We start from the raw sequence: 15,699 nt of genomic DNA on the forward strand, positions 1-15,699 counted from the left end.
GACTCTGGTTGCTGGGAGAGCCATGCAAGCCATAGAAGCCGGGTGCTGGGAAGTGGTGCATGCTGCAGGAATCTGGCCAGGAGAACACACTGCAGGAGTCAGGCATGCAGGAAGTAGCATTTGCTCCAAGCTATTGCCATGAAAGTACAAAGAACTAGAAAGGAAAACCCCGTCCTCTACCAGTGTCCTTCTAGTATCTTCTACTGACAAAGTTTTACTGTGTGCCAGCTGACAAAGGGGAAATATTTAAAGGACCCATCTCCGTTTTTACAGAGCAGACAATGAAGTTTGGATTTGGAGGCAAAGATAATACAACAGTGTGTATTGCCTATTGTGTGATACCTATGTCATAAGCATCATCTAATTTATTCCCTGCAATATTTCTAATGAATAAATATCATCAGGTACAACTTATAGAGGCACATAGAGTTTAAGAAAGGCCATGAGGTTGGTAAATGGGGATGGGGATTCAACCCAAAATTTGGCCAACACTAAAATGTCTTATCAGATAAAAGGCTAGTATACAAGATCTATAAAGAATTTATCAAACTCAACTTCCAGAAAACAAATAATCCAGTCAAGAAATGGGCAGAAAACATGAACAGACACTTCTCCAAAGAAGACGTACAAATGGCCAACAGACACATGAAAAACATTCAATATCGCTTGGTATCAGGGAAATACAGATCAAAACCACATGAGATACCACCTCACACCAGTCAGAATAGCTAAAATTAACAAGTCAGGAAACAACAGATGTTGGAGAGGATGTGGAGAAAGAAGAACCCTCTCACACTTCTGGTGGGAATGCGAGCTGGTGCAGCTGCTCTGGAAAACAGTATGGAGGTTCCTCAAAAAGCTAAAATTAGGGCTACCCTATAACCCAGCAGTTGTGCTATTAAGTAATCACCCAAAGAATAAAAATATAATGATTTGCAGGGGCATCTGCACCCCAATGTTCATAGCAGCAATGTCCATAATAGACAAACAATGGGAAGAGACCAGATGTCCATCAACAGATGAATGGATAAAGAAGATGTGAGGTGTGTGTGTGTGTGTGTGTGTGTGTGTGTGTATGAATATCACTCAGCCATCAAAAATGAAATCTTATCATTTGCAATGATGTGAATAGAGCCAGAGGATATTATGCTAATTAAAATAAGTCAGTCAGAGAAAGACAGTTATATGATTTCACTCATATGTGGAATTTAAGAAACAAAACTGAGGACCATAGGGGAAGGGAGGGAAAAAGGGAAAAATAAAATAAGATGAAATCAGAGAGGGAGACAGACCATCAGAGACTCTTAACTAGCAAACAAACTGGGGGTCGTTGGAGGGGAGTGGATGAGACTGGGGTAACTGGGTGATGGGCATTAAGGAGGGCACTTAACAGAATAAGCACTGGGTGTGAACTGATGAATCCCTGAAGTTTACCTCTGAAACTGAATATACACTATATGTTAATTAATTGATTTTAAATAAAATTTTTCTTTTTTTATTTTAATTTTTTTTTTTAATTTATGATAGTCACAGAGAGAGAGAGGCAGAGACACAGGCAGAGGGAGAAGCAGGCTCCATGCACCGGGAGCCTGATGTGGGATTCGATCCCGGGTCTCCAGGATCGGGCCCTGGGCCAAAGGCAGGCGCCAAACCGCTGCGCCACCCAGGGATCCCTAAATAAAATTTTTCAAAATTTGGCCAACACCAAAACCCATTGTCTTTCTACACTAGATTTTCTCCAATGGGGCCCAGAATTCTAGGAAGAGTGGCAACCTAGGGGAACAATCTCAGGGCAAAGGTGACAATGAAGACTATAGATGGGGGGCAGGCATTCTAACAGGCTGGGCTGTGGCAGGAGTGAGGTTAGATTGATCTGAGTCTGGGGAAATCTGAAAGGCAGAGTCTGTAGCAAAACTAAAACTAGAAATGAATTAAACTAAAGTCCATAAGGGTTAGGTAAAAGAACTAAGATGAATTTAAAGGCCATGGGATGAAATGGGAGGCAGGAACATGACAAAACAAAGCACACATGTTCCAAGTACAGGTCAACCATTCCTTGAGATGAACACCACCACCATGGGGTACAGGGTGACTGGCTATGCCCACAGGTAGTGAGAGGGTGCCTAAGGATGCGTTCTGGTTCAGACAGGTTACTTAACAAGATAATGGCCAAGTTAGGAGGAGAGCCTATCTCCTTGACTCTCATTTCTGTGTTTATGTTTGTCATCAGCATCCATGAATGCTAGGTTGTAGCAGTTAGACAAAAGTGGATGGAACTGCTGGACCACAGAGTTCTTTGCCTGTTGAACTGATCAGAGGACATTAAAGTGGAAAACACCGATCAAGTTTAGTTCAGGTAAAACATTTGGTATTTTTAAGACTGTTCTCATTTGCTTCCTTTGTTCTCCCTGCACCTTCATGAGGAGGCATGTGATAAGCATTCAGACACCTGTTTGCAGGGTGTCACACCCTCACCGATATTAGCTGAGGCCTTCTAATAATGGATACTCAGCCTTTAACAAATATCCAAATCTTCTGGACAACTGTTTTAAAAAGTACTGATGCCCAAGGTTGTTTCACACCAATACTGAGAGTCTCAAGAAGTGGGCCCCTTCATCAGTATATTTGCAAGATCCATGAATAGTGATTCTAATTCAGATCCAGGATCCAGTATCACTGGCACATCCTGACTATGGTAGAATGACATTGAAAGAGACAAAAGGTAATTTAAACTCCTCTTCTGTGGGATTTATTCTCCTAGGGGATTCTGAGAACAACTCTTTTTCCAGAGCAGTCACCCACTGGGTTGTATTGCATGGTATCATCCTAGCAAAGATTTTTTTTTTAAGATTATATTTATTTTTTCATGAGAGACACAGAGAGAGAGGCAGAGACATAGGCAGAGGGAGAAGCAGGTTCCTTGTGGGGATCCCGATGCAGCACTGGATCCTGGAACTCTGGGATCACACCCTGAGCAGAAGGCAGATGCTCAACCACTGAGCCACTGAGGTGTCCCCCGGCAAAGATTTTGAACTCAAATCTGGTCTCCTGACCAGGTTTAGTTCTATGAAAAAGTATGCTGAAGAGATATACAGGCTTCTGAAGCTATATTGCATGCCGAGAACCAATAAGAGACCGAAGACTGGCATCCCTTTATTGGAAAGGGAAACGTGTTACAATTCTGAGGTTGATCCATTCTTTGGCCTTAAGTAAATGAGGTGTGCTCCCAACAACTACCTCCGGGTAACATTTTAACTAGGAAATCCTAATCTTCAGTGACATATGCGATGGGGAAAGCAATGAAACATCCTTCTGCTTGGTGATGGGTGAAGCCCTAAAGACTCAATCTGGTCTTGATGAACATCCAAGAATCTGGATGCGCACCCCGCTGAGGCAGGAGTTTCTGCCAACCATGCTGGTAAGAAGTCTGTGGTTTCTCGCAGTGTCAGATTTGTTCACTTTGGGTATAAACAAATACCCTAATTTCCGTCCTGGGGTATAAACAAGCAGGTTTCTCTCCTTTATCCAGGTGCCATTACTATCCTTGAAACTACTTGTGTATCTAATTTAAAACAAAATATTATTTAACTTCCTGGTTTTTCTCTAGGTCATGTCATTTCACATTATTTGAAGCAATTTTCTTTAGCTTTGTGAAATAAAGCTTAGGTTTCCAACAAGATAAAATTACTCTAAAAAATCATTATGAAACTTCTCAGTGATATGCATAGAATAGTATAATAAACTATTGTATGCATCACCCAGCTTTAAAAATTATGAACTTGTGGCAAATCTGATTTTATCTATAAATTTGCCCACTACTCAGCCTCATAGTCTTTTGAAGGAAATTCCAGACTTCATACTATTTCATCCACAAATATTTGAGTATATAACTCTTAAAATAAGATATGTGAATGTTATAAAGATAATCTGTTTTTTCCCCTTGTAATTTATTTGTTGAAGACTTCAGTGGCTTGTCCTGTAGGGCTTCCCACAGACTAGATTTTGCCTATTGCACCTCCATAGTATCTTTTAACATGTTCTCCTGTCCTCTATGTCTCCCACCATTCAGTTGTTGGATACATAAGTTTAATTTTTTTTTTTTTTTGGCAAGACTAATTTAGAGGTGATATTGTGTTCTAACATCAGGTAGCACATAATGTCTGGTTCTCACTTTGTTATGGCCAATGACTTAGCAGTCTTTGATTATCAATGCCTAGACTCATTAATCATTAGGGATTAGAAAATGGTAAATTTCATTTCTTTCATTCCCCTGTCATTTGTTTCACACTGGGTCACATCTGTAAGAGAAATTTCCTTTCATGTATTATTTGGGTACCCAGTGGTACAGTTTATATAGGAAAGGAAAGTGTTAATTTTATTCCTTTCATTTCTTTCCCCTTTATTTACTAGTTTGCAAAATAATGAGTGGTTCACAAAACTTCCCCAAGTTTTCTTTAAAAACAGCTTTATGGAATCATAACTAATATACAATAAACTACACTATTTAAGGTGGCAATTTTATAAGTTTTGAAACTAATACGCACTTGTGAAACCACCACTGTAGTCAAAAAATAAACACGTCCATCATCCCCAGAGCTTCCTCATACCCCTTAGTGAAACCTTACTCTTACCCGATTCCCCAGACAACCACTGATCTGCCTTCTGTCATTGTTAGCATTTTCTAGAATTTTATAGATACATACAGTATGTTCTCATACAGCATACTCATCATACATATGGTGTATACTCATAGTCGTACAGTATGTTCTTTCTTTTTAGGGGGGGTGAAAGTAAGGGGGTTTGTCTTCTTTAACTCAGCATAATTAATTTGAAATTCATCTATATTACTACTTGTGTCTGTAGTCCATTACTTTCTATTTCTGTGTAGTATTCTACTCTAGGATCTGTGACCTTATGGTTTTCAATAAATTTTTAAAATGTTAGTTATTATTTATTTAAATATTTTTTTCTCTTCCCTTTTCTCTCAGAGACTCTGACTGCCTATTTATTAGACTGATTGAAGATGCTCCACATCTCTTTTCTTCTTCCTCCTCTCGTTTTCTTTTTAATCTTTTTTTTTTTCTGTCAGTGTTTTATTTCTGGTAGTTTTCATTGCAGTCTTCAAGTTCATTATTTTTTATTCTGCATAATATACCATTAAACCCATCTAGTATGTTTTACATCTCATATTCTATGTTTTTACTCAATATGTTTAAGTTTTTCTCAAGGTTCTTGAATATATAGAATATAGTCACAAGTGCATTATTAATGTTCTTGTAAACTAATTCTATTTGTGTCATTCTGGGTCAATTTCAACTGGTCAATTTTTCTCCTCGTTGTGGGTAGTATTTTCTGCTGCTTGGCATTCCTGGTAATTTTTCCTTGGATATCAGACATGAATTTTACCTTGTTGGATACTGGATATTTTTGCATTCCTGTAATTATCCTTCCTTGAGCATTGTTTTTGGATTCTGTTTAAGTTGCTTGGAAATAGTTTGCTCCTTTCAGCTTTTGCTTTTAAGTAGTTTTCCTTCATCTGTAATTTGATTACTTAGTACAGTAGCCTGGGTTTTTTTGTGTAAGGTTAATTTTCTCCAGTACTGAGGCAAAACTACCCAATGTCCTGTAAATATGAGGTTTCTTACCCTGGCTGGTGGGAACAGACATAACTCTCAGCCCTGTGTGAGCACCAGGGATCATTCCTCCTAATCCTTTTGAAGAGCTCTTTTCTTAGCCTCAAGCAGCTTCCCCACATGTAATTGCGGATTAGTGCATGGGTAAGTACTCAAGAGGATTTTTGGCTTCAGTATTTGAGTATTCAGCAGGTATATACATGTTGGGGTAGAAGTTGTTAATCAAGAGTTCCATTTTGGATATGTAATGTTTAAGGTGTGTGATAGATCTTCAAGAGGAGGTGTGAGTCTGGCACTCAGAGGAGTTATCTGGGCTGAAGGGATACATTTAAGAATCATGATCACTAAAGAAATGTCATTTCAACCATGGGAGAGCCTGAGATTACCTCAGGAAAGAATTAAGAGAAGAGAGTAGCACAGAGCCCTGTGGAAGTCCTGCCATTTTCTGAGTGCAGGGAGAGGTCACAGAATGGAGACTGAGAAAGAGCAACTGGTAAGGTAGGAGGAAATCCAAGAAAGGAGGGTTTCGTGAAAGTCACCAGAGAAGGAGAGCTGTGTTGACTGGGTCAATGCTTCGGGAGCTTAAGTAAGATGAAGACAAGGAAGAGTCCATTGGATTTGGTAACAGGAGTAACACTAGTGGCTTTGATGAGGATGATTTTTGTGGGGCATGAGGACAGAAGCCATGTTATGATGGTTTGAAGAACAGGAGGTTGAGGAAAAGGTAACAGCACATTAATACAACTCTTCCCAAGGACAATGGAAAAATAAAGCCCTGAAGAGGACTGTGGGGATCAGTGAGGGCCCCAGCTCAGAGGTAAGAAGCATCTTCCCACCCATTCTTATGGGGATCTCTTTCACATGAAATGAAGTTTCTTAATCCAGTCCCTTGTAATTTTAGTCAGTAAAGGTCCCTCAAGAATTCTCATTAAGTGACCCACCAGTCTTTGTTTTTGATGAGTTAATAGCTATGTTGATGGAATGTTGCAATCCAAAGACATCCAGGCTGCAAACCAGATGTCATTTGCAAGCAGTATCTCAGCAAAAACAGCTTAACTGGTCTCCCTGTCTCCAGTCTTGATCTATTAAATCCATTCCACCTTCTGCAGTGAGAGGCCTACTCACAACCTTGCTCAATGCCTTTCAAGATGTCTGCTTTGACTATGGAATAAGTTCACGCACATTATCAGGACATGCAAGATCTTCCGTGACACGGGCCTATTATGTCCTCAGACTCAGTTCTCAGCGTGGATCCCTGCCTGTCACTTTCCACATCCCACTGTTTGTATTTCCCTGCATACACCAGGCTGTTCCATTCTTGGAGGGCACTGCCTCCTGTGTTCACTTGCCCACTCTCTTATCTGCCTATCTCTTACTTACCTAATAAGACTCAACTCGGACATCACCTTCTCCAAAAACTGTTTTCTCCTCTAATCGTTTCGAGAACTCCAGATTTACATCTGTCTCCACAGACCATTTTATTTCCATTTATTTTAAAGACCGGGTCCATTTTCTTCATCAGGCTATCTAAGAGCAAGAAGTATGACCTGTTTTTCTCCATGCTTCTAGCCTTCAGCTCTTCAGCTCAGTGGTACATAGAACAAAAGAGGAGATTCATAAATTAAGTTTAGTGGAAAGCAGGAAGACCAAGACAAAGGGACAAAAGTTTCAGTGTGGAGTAGAGATTAGTATAAGTAACCTGGGATTATATCGGTCTTCAATAGGATGAGAGCTGCCCGCCCCCTGCTTCTATACCCTGAGGCAGTAGCTCAAAGGAACAGTTTTGGTAATAAAAACTAAGACAAGACCAGTAAGGTGGAGCCAGTTAACTTTGAACTTCAAAAAACAGGCATAATAATTGTAATTTGAAGGCAATTTGGTTGCCCAGGTTTGAAGTTGTAAACTTGGACATGTTTGTTTAATAGCAAAAATAAGATCTGGGAAAAGTCAAATGGCATTAAATAATTCTAATAAAATAGAGTTAACGTTATGGTTTTGCAACCACTATTTGAGATGACCAGCCTGAATTTGGGAGCCTGATGCTTCTGGTTGTTCAGTTTTTCCCCTTAACTATTACCATGTCAAGCTACAAAGCATCATTAGGACATGGCTCAGAGTCTGGATCCCAGAGCCAAACTTCTTGGTTTCATATACTGGCTCTGCTCCTTACTGACTGTGTGACTTTGAATGCATCATTTTGTGCCTCCATTTCCTTATGGAGTCAAGGAAGTCAAGAAGACTAATAACGTGTACCCCACAGCATTTTTGTGAGGATTAAATCAGGCTTCATAAAGGTAACTCACTTAGAACTGTGCCTGCCATGCTAAAAACCATATAAATGTTTTTTGTAAATTAAAAATTAATGTCTAAAACACTAGACCTCCTAGTCTCAAACAGGCAATGAATGTGAAAAGTATCATCAGTTGCATCTCTTGAAGCCAAGGAGCAAATGAAGACTGGGCTCAAGGAAACACTGGGTCAGCAGCAGATACAGAGTCCCCAAGGGTCTCCAAGTTGATGAAGCTTTGACCTAGCAGGAGATGGTTTGTATTCTGCTTGCCCACTAACGATGATGGAAGACAGTGATTCCCTGCACAGAATAACCATAAAATGTCTATGGCCTGGATTAAGCCCTTAGGTTGAGAGGCCATAATCAAGGCAATTTCTGAGAGCTCCATTAATAAGCTTTTCTAGAAGCTGCCAAAGTCCAGCTACAGTAATTATCCAGTTAGTTTGCTGAATCAGCGAATATAAGCTTCCCCAGTCCTGTTGCTAATTAGGCTTCAGCCTCTCATCTCATTAATAAGCTTCCAGTTCATTTGCATTTGAGGAAAAAAATGGTGGGTATGGTGGAGTTTAACAGAAACCCAAATCACCTTCAACATGTGTCTTTTTTATTTTTATTAAAATATTTAACCTTTTATTCTGACTCAGAAACATCTGTTGGCATTACACTCTATGAAAAGACATGATGAATTCAGCATTTGCAGGCAGTTCCACAGCGCCTCCTCCTCACACCTGGCCCGTTTCTGATCAAGTAGCAGGAAGAAAAGACAAATGAATATGATTAACTCAGTGTTAGAGATTTGTAGTTGGAAGAGACTAACTGGTTCAATTCCTTCCTTTTACAAATTAGGAAACCAAGGCTCCCAGAGGTAGACTGGCTTGCTCAAAGACCCACAGGCTGGGACTATTGCACAGGCCACTCTTCCTCTGACCCAGGTCTCATTATTCATGATTAGGTGCCAGACTTGGAAAACATCTGATGGTACTAGCTGACAAATAACAGTCACCTGTCACCTAATGTGGGACTAACTTCTCTCCACTTGCATCTGTCTGCTTGGAGGAAAAGCATAATTATTGTTCCTTCAATCTATTTCCAAGAACTGTGAGTTTTATCTCCTTTGTTAAGCTCGTGTGGTAGAAGGATTTTGGCACGCATGGCCTTTGACCTCTGATGTCATGCCTATGCTTATATTATGTGGTTAAAAATCAGATAAATGCAGCAGAAGGAGAAGTTGGAGATTCCAAGCATGAGGAAAATTTGATGCACTATCATTGGCTTGAAGATGAAGGGGGTCATGTGTCAAGGAAGTAGAAGCCACAATCCTACAACTGCAAGGGACTCAATTTTGTCAATAACCTCAAGTGAGTTTGGAAGCAGAGTCCGCCTCAGAGCTACTACATAAGAGCCTGGCTAGCTGAATCAGGACTTTAGCCTTAGGAGGCCCTGAGTGAAGGGCCCAGTGGAGCTATTCTGTGCCAGGACTTCTAACCCACTGCCAGATACTAAGTGGGTGTTGTTTGAAGCCACTAGGTTTGTTCACTTGTTATGGCAGCAATGGAAAATGAATGCAGCTTGAATCTATCTATTTTGCTCCACCTCCATGGCCCCTACCTTAGTCTAAGCCCTTGTCATGTCTCTCCTGGACCAGTGAAGTAGCTCTGTAGTCCTTTCCACACCCCTCTGCCTCATTTTTATGAGGTCTTTACACTGGAGCCAAATCATTTCTTTGTTTTTTTCTTTTTTTTTTTTTCCAAATCATTTCTTTGGATAGAAATTCAACCAACCATGTGATTCCTGGCCAAGACAGTTACCCTCTCCAAGTCTTCTTAAGATGAACACCATCCCAATGGTTTTTAGATAACAAAGTGTATCCACTTTGTGTAGCCTGCTAAGACCTAGGACTTGCCCCACTGGTCAAGGAAAGAGAAAACGCTCTTTCCTTCACTCGCTATGGCACTCACATGGACCTTCTTCTCCTTTTCCCTATCATTCTCCCTCTCTTGATGGGGCCTTACAGGCTCTCTGCTCTCTGCTCCAACTCCCCTGTCCCTCTTCCCTTGACTTGGCTAATGTCCATTTACTCATTGCTCTTAATTTAAATGTTGCTTCTTTGTGATGGACTAAGTCTGCTTGCCCTCTTAGATGCTTCTATGGCCCTGTGTGTTTTTCTTCAAAGCACTTTACAGAGTTTGTAACTATGCCTTTGATTCTGTCATTATTTGATCATCTGAACTTCAAGCCAGAAAGAAAGCTCTCCTTTTTTTTTTCTGATGGAGATCATAGATTTAAAACATTTATCACAAGCTTTAAAATAAGAAGTACTCAATAAATTGCAAATGCTATCGTATATTCGTAACATTTAATGGTATTATGTGCAATTATGAGGATGCTCACCCAGGACCACAGAAGAGGAGTTCCCAAATCCTACCTGGTAGGAAGAATCTGGGAAGGAAGTCTTCCTGGAGGGACTCAGCCAGGCGAAAGAGTAGTGGGAGAGCAGAAGGCATTGCAGGAAGTGGGGGTAGCATGAGCAAAACTATGGAAATGAGACACAACATGATGAATGTGGGGAACTCTGCTGCTGGCATTAGTAGTTACACAAATCCCATAATAGACATGCTTTGTCAAAGCAGGTGTCCCAATGTCTGCCTGGTGTATAATTTGGCATGTGTGCATGCCCAGCCAATGAACTGAATATTGCCACACAGAATTCCTGGTACCCTACTTCCAGCTTGGCATCTTCTCCAAATGTACCAAAGGGACCCATGTAAAGCTAGCATGGAAATATGGAGACACAGTGAATGACGAGGTCTTCATCTCTTTAACATTAGGTTGTGATTGGTTTGTTTTTTTTTTTTTCCCCCTCCAACTGACCAACAAATATTTATTGAGCTGATCTCTAGACCAGGCTGTCTGGAGGATGCAAAATAAATCTAAGACTCGATTCTTGCTATCAGGTTCATAATGAATATAATTAAAGGGGACAGTATAAGTGCCTATAAAAAATAAAGAAAAACTCAAGTTAGTGTATGCAACAGATGCTAGTTGCCCACCCAATAGTCATTCTCCTCTTCCTTCTTGTTAATGGAACCCCAAGTTTGCCCAGATATGACATAGATTACAACATGCTCTGGGAATGTAGGTCCCCTTGCCAAGCTCAGGGAAGGGACTATGATTGGTCTAAGCTAATCACTGACATTCCACTTCCTCATGCCAGTGATTGGCCCAGTATTAGGCATATGAACCTCTTCTGGATAATGAAACATAAAGGAAAATCTCTTGGGGTGTAAGGATTTTCTTCTGTGCATCTTTTCTTTTTCTGTGTGAGCTGCCATCGTGTGACAGTGGTGTTTGGAGTCATCATGTTGCCATCAGGCAGGAAGCCTAAATGGAAAAGAGCAACACATTGAGGACAGCAGAGAGGAGAAACAGAGCGAGCCTAGGTTCTTGATGATACATTGATTCTCCACAATAAACCTGGTATTATCCATTGTCAAAATTTTGTAAAGTGAGAGAATCACATTTTTTCATTGCCAAAGCTATGGTTGATTGGTATTCTGTTTCTTGGAGTCAAACACATCCTAACAAGCACAGCAGACAGCAGTTGCACATTACAAAGAATATAGAATTTTCAGTCATTGGAGTTAACGACTGGGTTCAAATTCTGGCTCTATCGCTAAGCCTCTGTGGGTCCTCAGAACTAGTTTTAGGGGAAAGGCACTGGGCTAAATGTGTTGGGGGTATGCAAGGATGAGGAAGCTAGTCCTTTTTTTTCCATAAATTTATTTTTTATTGGTGTTCAATTTGCCAACATACAGAATAACACCCAGTGCTCATCCCATCAAGTGCCCATCTCAGTGCTTGTCACCCAGTCACCCAGGAAGCTAGTCCTAATGATTTTACAGTTCGATGGGCAGAGTTAGACATACCTTTTCAAACACTATCTAGATTGCAAAGCTCAATGGAAGGTGCAACTGGAAAAGAAGAGCTGATATTCAACAAGTAGGTGCCAATGTCACTGAGACATATGCTGATGGCCAACGGCAGTTCTGACAGGTCAACGCTGATGACGTGCCATCTTTTCAATGTCTTGAGTATTACAGCCGTGAAGGAGATCACACTCTGGAAGCACAATGGGAAGACAAGTAGCATTTGTGCTGCCTCTTGAATAATGAGGAGGACTGCTGGAGAACAGGAGCAAGCCCATTTCGACCATAGAAATGGGCACCAAAGTGTGGAAGCACATAGTATGTTCAGTGTGGTAGCTGCTCATAAGCCCACGGGGGTCTGATATGCGAAAAAGTGAAATTTGCAAAAACATACACATTGGAGGAAACTCAAGTTTGCAAAAGATGTCATTTGTTTGAAAAATGTCGACGCAAGATTCTTGGGAACATGTGCTCGTAAAATTATGTGTTTGTTTACAGATAATGACATCATTGTCAGAGTGTTAGGGGAGTAGAGATACAGAAAACCAGCAGGTTAGAGCCGGTACTTAAAGAACAATCAGGATCAAATCACAGGTTTCTAGAATCCTGATGGCAATCAGTGGTAAAGTAAAATTCACTTCGCATGTATTTGTTAATAGTTGCTTTTATTTTTTATTTTTTTTAAAGATTTTATTTATTTATTCATGTGAGACACACACACACACACACAGAGGCAGAGACGCAGGCAGAGGGAGAAGCAGGCTCCATGCAGGGAGCCCGATGTGGGACCCAATCCTGGGCCTCTAGGATCTCACCCCGGGCTGAAGGCGGCATTAAACCACTGAGCCACTGGGGCTGCCTCAATAGTTGCTTTTAAAATGTGAAATAATATTTTAGCTTTACAGCACGATTGCAAAGTATACTATCGAGTTCTCATATGCCCCTCACCCAGCTTCTCCTAATGGTATCTTAGACAGACGTTTGTAGGATCTGTGAAATCAACAGTGTAATACTATTAACAGAATTTTTTCATATTTCAACAAATTGTCCACAAATGTCTCTTTTTCTCCTTCTAGGATCCTCTCCAGGACCCCACACCATATTTGTTACGTCTCCTTGTCTGTTCCAGTCTGTGCCAGTTATCCCGTTTTTCCTTCCCTTTCATGACATTGACACTCGTGAAGGTCATTGGTTAACTACTTTATAGAATGTCCCTCAACTGGACTTGTCTGATGTTTCCTCATAATTAGATTGAGGTTCATCATTACCAGCAAGATGCCACAGAACTGAGGTGCCCTCTTGATGTATCCTATCCGGGAGCACCAGGGGGGCAATACGCCCTACTAGTGATGTTAACCTCCATCGTTTTACTAAGATGGTGTCTGTTAGGATTCTTTCCAGAACTTTCCTCTTTGTTCCCTTTTCCCAGCTGAAATGAGTGTTTGCTAATGTCCTAAAGCCAGAGTGTGTATTGCCTTTGTCCCTAAAGATGAAAGCTTTGCTTCTACATGGGAAATAAAAGAGAGGGATCTTGGTGAATTTCTTGCCCCCCACCTGCAGCTGCTCTTCTTCTTCCCCATGTCTGCACAACACACACTCCTTTTGTCTCTTCTGGTCTTTTCTGCGAATGCCAGGTGGTGAAGTACAAGGAGAGGGAGGACACAAGAGAGGGCCGACTCCTCTGAGTTCTGTGGCTGCTAAGGGGTGTCATGGTCTCCCACCCACCTCAGTTCACGCCCTGCCTTCACCAGTTTGTCAGCTGGTGCAGCAGCACCCTTGTTACCAGTGTCCGGATGTGTCCACCCTGGGTGAGCATGTTTCTGCATTTCTTTTCTCCCAATAGGCACTGTCTCTCCTTAGATTTGGGCCCAGTTGATTTGCCTGTGATCTTAGGTCTCCTGTGGCTCCCAAAGCAATCACAAAGTTTGGTGGAAGCCCCAAGTCTTCATACAGACACACATTGTGTAAAGTACAATTGACATCCAGTGTCCTTGGATTTTTGGAACCAGAAAGTGAAAGAAGAAAATGCTATGTATTTGAATGCATACACGTATTATTTACCACCTTTCCTGTTCTCCTGGGCTTTGTTTGGGAGTTTGGGAGGAGAAATAGAGGCTTATTCTGCTGCCTATTCGACACACATGTGGAAGAATGAAACCAAAGAAACCATCCTTGGGGTCCAGGGATCTAGGCCCTAATTCTGACTTGGGAACCTTGTGGCCATAAGACTTTGAATAAATGGCGCAACTTCTCAGGGCCTTGGATTTTTCCATCTGTAAAATGGGGGTGATAAAACCGAACACCCTGGCCTGGGAGGAACGAATGAGAAAATGATCAAGGATGAATATTTCTCTAGACCAGAAGTCAGCAGCACTTTTTCTAACTAAAGGCTAGGTTTTTGATATTTTTGGCTTTGCAGACCATACAGTCTGTCAACAACTCTCGGACTCTGATGTTGTCGTGGAAAAAGCAACCAGAGAAAGCATGTAAGTGAACAGGCATGGCTGTGTCCCATTTTTATTCACAAAAATAAGTGCCAGGCCAGAACTGGCTGCGGACATAGTCGGTCTCTGTGCTGGACCAAACTTGCCTGGGGGCACATGGCCTGTCCTTCTAACTGAAGGTGAGGAAAAATATTATTTTGGAGACTCCACAAACCTTTTTAGTTATCTATGCTCTGCGTGCTCACTTGGTCACAAGCCATTGCTTCTGCCCAGAGACAGCCCCCCTCATTGTCCGGTTGATTCCACACCATCTGATGCTGCCCAGGCCTGCAGTTCTGTATCTGCAACACTTTCTCGGCAGCGTCTTGCTCCCTCGATGGCTGTTAGTCAAGGCTCCCGAGCCAGACTCCGGGGTTCGAGTCCTAGCTATGCATGTGCTAGCCCTGTGAATTTGTGCTAGAAATGATTCCTGTTATTCCAGTTCCCTCCCCTATGGAATGGGAACAAGAAGTCTCTGCCTTACAGAGGTGTAGTGAGAATACATGTAGAGTATTTAGAACAATGCCTGGCCCCTGGTAATTGCACGATAAACATATTATTATTTTCTTGGGTAGCGCTCTCCTTGCCGGACCCGAGTTGAAGTTCTTAGGAGACTCATCTTCAAAGAAGGCAATAGCTTTCTCTCTCTCATCCTTTCTCACCTTGAATCAGAAACCTCTAACCAGGGGTTAACATGTGTACCCAGGTCCCTGGACAAACTGCATCCTGCCACAGAATTGACTCCCTGACGGGGCTCCTGTGATCCTGCAGTGGGCTGAGTAGCTCCTGCCATTTCCCATACGCACGTGGGGTGGGCTCCTTCTCTTTTCAGAAGTGGGGCTCTCAGCCCCTCCCCCAGGAGTCCCCCTGCTCCCAAAGTTCCACTGCGGATGCAACCCAGATTTTGCAGGATCATTTTCAAGTTCCTAACTCTTATCAAGTACCTGCGATGTGGTCATTTCTTAGTAAATATTCATTCCATCTCCCTAAATGCACAAAACAATGCATATGTAAATGAGTAACAAAATAATTTTTTCAAGAAGAAAGTTTCTAATTTTTGGATTATTACCTGGAAAAGCAGAGGTGGCAGGACCAGAAAGAGTAAGTGGTGGGGGCAAAGGTCATTATGAGGGTCCAGTGTTTTCTGTGGTAGCATGGTGATTATGAAGATGATGACGATGATGCCCAACATGCATGAGCCTGCCGTGTGTGCTAGAACCAGGTGAGGCTGGTGACATATCCGGCCCTCACAGTCTCCCTGCGAAGGGCACATCATTCACCCACATTTTACAGTCAAGGGAACTTGGAGAGGTCAAGTCCTCCGAGGATACACAGCTACGTGTTGCAATGCAACCCAGGGGAGCTGC

The sequence above is a fragment of the Nyctereutes procyonoides genome, unplaced genomic scaffold (genome assembly GCF_905146905.1).
Source record: "Nyctereutes procyonoides isolate TBG_1078 unplaced genomic scaffold, NYPRO_anot_genome, whole genome shotgun sequence".
NCBI classification, from domain to species: domain Eukaryota; kingdom Metazoa; phylum Chordata; class Mammalia; order Carnivora; family Canidae; genus Nyctereutes; species Nyctereutes procyonoides.